This window comes from Sturnira hondurensis, unplaced genomic scaffold (genome assembly GCF_014824575.4).
Source record: "Sturnira hondurensis isolate 20B ecotype Veracruz unplaced genomic scaffold, ASM1482457v3 Scaffold0006413, whole genome shotgun sequence".
In the NCBI taxonomy this organism is placed as follows: Eukaryota; Metazoa; Chordata; class Mammalia; order Chiroptera; family Phyllostomidae; genus Sturnira; species Sturnira hondurensis.
Genome location: NW_028079044.1, coordinates 26,807,313 through 26,810,329, shown reverse-complemented (window position 1 = coordinate 26,810,329; position 3,017 = coordinate 26,807,313). Strand labels below are relative to the sequence as shown.

The following is a 3,017-nucleotide window of genomic DNA, read 5'->3' as shown; positions in this document are numbered from 1 at the left end:
CAGCTCAGGTTTGTTTACACCAGCACACCACACGCACACCAGGAGTGCATTCGGCTGGAATGTTACAATGTCTATGATATTCCCAGGGATTTTTCAGCTTCTTTATTATCTCATGGGACCACTGTTGTAGATGAAGTCTGTCATTGACCAAAGTGTCCTTATGCAGCACATGACAGTAAGGGACTACAGGTAACATTGAAGAGAGCACTTGGAAAGACTTGTTTTTTTTATGTAAAACCATGTTTTGAGATTTTGCTCTGAAGAGGACCTGGATATTTGTGTGATGAGTGCATTGTTTCCATGCATGAGTCCCCTCGTATCCACACGGGGTATATCTTAATACTCTCAGTAGATTCCTGAAGCCATGGGTAATATAGAATTTTTATATTCTCACTTAAAAAAGCACTTTACAGTTTCCCTTCGGCATACCCAAATCGCAGCATCTCTCCCTGTGTGCGCGGGGCCATTACTCAACAACATTGGGGTTTCTGAACACAAGCAGTGCAACAGTGACGGTCAGTCTGGTGACAGGAATGGCTGTGGACGGCGAGCTGGAAGGTGCGGAACATGAAAACGCTGGACAGGGGTGATTCATGCCCTGGGCAGCATGGCATGAGATTCCATCGCACTAACTCGGAAGAGCACATAATGTAAAAGTTACAAATTGATGCCCCAGCCAGGTGGCTCAGTTGCTTGGAGCCTTGTCCTGTACACCAGGAGGGTGCGGGTTTGTTTCCTGCTCAGGACACACAACTAAGTTGCAGGTTCGAACCCTGGTCGGATTGCATACGGGAAGCAACGAATCCATGTTTCTCACATTGTTATTTGTCTTTCCCTTCCTCTCTCTCTAAAATCAATACATGTGCTGTCAGGTGAGGACTTAAAAAAACAGTGAAAGTTATGAATTGTTTCTTTCTCTGGAATTTTCTATTGAAGTTGTGTTTTCAGACTGGTTGACTTCCGATAACTGAAACCATGGAAAGTGAAACTGCAAATAAGAGAGGACCACGCTAAACCAGTCCTCGTGGAAACGGTAAAATCAGAAGTTGAGGTCAAGCTGGAAGCAAAATGGGTGGAGTTGGCCGACGCACTAGGGGACACTCACCGCTCTGCTAGGAAACCAAACCATCGCGAAGGCATCCTGCAGTCTCCCAGCGGGAACAGGTACGTCTTTGGGCAAGACCAAAGCTACGTTAGTGAGTTTCTGTCTTCCTTAATCTAGACTTCATATTCACTCACTTTCTCCCGCAAGGTTTGACAGTTTAATTGGGTACATTTAAGGGTTCTTAGTTACCATTTTGATACATCTCAGATCTTAATCACCTAGTTTCAAGTGCCACACACACATATATATACACATGGCAGAAGCAAAGGGTAACTGAATTTCGAATTTTAAGTGTTGTCTTATTCAGCTTTTTACTTGTCCATCATAATCATGGCAATTTTTGAGGAGGTGGGGGGGGTGGGAGGGAGGAAAGATTGTCTTAGCTACAAAGATAGAAAATATATATAATTTACTGACTTTGTTACTAATTATTCCAAGAAAAATCGAAACATGGGATATTCATTAGCCTAACATTTTTTTTCTGAAAAGACTCTTCACATTGAAGTAAAAAATATTTGCATTTTTAGAAAGATCCCATAAAATATATAACCATTGATAAGGTATATGTGAGCAGGCGGATTTATGGTTGGTGGTGGGGTTTTGTTTTCATTTATCAATACTCACCCCCAGGTATCCTAAAGTACTATCAGTCCCCACATGTGTTTTTCCTTTGGTTGGGTTTATTGCAGTGACTCTGGTTGACAAAATTATACGAGTTTCAATGTACAATTACACAACACATCATCTGTCACACAGTATTGTGTGTCAGTGAAGTCTCCTTCCATCGCCGATTATCCATCCTCCACCTTCCCCTACCCTCTCCCCTCCTGGCTCAGTTCCCAAGTGTTTAATATTTCCTCAACTGTTGAAATCAATCTCAGACATTTTGACCATTTTCTAAAGTAACAACATAGAAAGTTACAATGTAAAATGAGTCAGATGCTAAACTGTATGCTAAACCTATCTTTTCTACTTTTAAACTTCATTGTTGAATAGATCTAATTTTTAAGTAGTCACAAATGTCGGTGACTATTAGTTACAAAGCCAACTGTGATGCACTGGTAACTTGGTGGCACCTTAATTCTGGTCAACAGTGACACCGTGAACCGGGCATCTGAGGGATGCAGCCGTCGGGCACTGAAGAGGGACAGCAGTCGGGGGCACCTGCGTAAGCAGCGATTCTTAAGGTGGAGGCATGTGTTGTTTGGAAAGATCATAGAATCTTTTTTAACAATGAAAGAAATGCCTGCTTTTGAGTCAGTCATTGTAAATGCTAATGGAGACCATGTGCTACATGTTTCCTTATCAAGTGAACTCTTTCCATGCACGATCTCATTTAGTTCTGATAACTGCCCTGGGAGATTGGGTCAGGAATATTCCCCCTCGTAGGTAAGCAAACTAAAGCTTCGACAAGTGCAGTGACTTGCTCAATGCCACACAGTAAGTGGTGACGAAGCTGGGATTTGAAGCCAGACCTACAAGCTCTCCAATTTACACTCCTAAGCGCTATTTAATCAACTCTGCCTATAAACTGCACACACGTGAAAGTGAAGTTCCATAAAATCTCAGGTACGTGCGTGGGCTACCTTCAACCAGGGGGGTGGGAGGTGGAACGACACAGGTATATCAGAGGGCACAAAACATCCAAATGCCAAAACATAGCAAGCCAAAACATCCAAATGCCGTTCTGTTGGAACATTTTACGGCAGTCAGAAAACTAAGAGAAAGTCATTCTTCAGAAGAAAAAGGAGGTCTTTAACCAGGCTGAACTTAAAATTCGAAAGGAGAATAGTTTCCTTCCTTCTAAGCACCTTGGACTGCTTGGAAATGTCAAACATTTCCTTTAGCAATGCTGTGGTCATTTTTCTGAACTTTTTCACATTGTCATTCTAGGTTCTCCTGGGATTGTAAA

General features: G+C 42.3%; 1 long non-coding RNA gene across 1 annotated transcript; it reads left to right on the top strand.

The window, feature by feature from the left end:
- Window positions 1-229: 229 nt before the first annotated feature.
- LOC118988560 (uncharacterized) lies at window positions 230-2,713 on the top strand. Its single transcript, XR_005066803.1, has 2 exons — window positions 230-1,164; window positions 2,200-2,713. It is a non-coding gene; the product is annotated as an uncharacterized LOC118988560 (long non-coding RNA).
- Window positions 2,714-3,017: the final 304 nt, after the last annotated feature.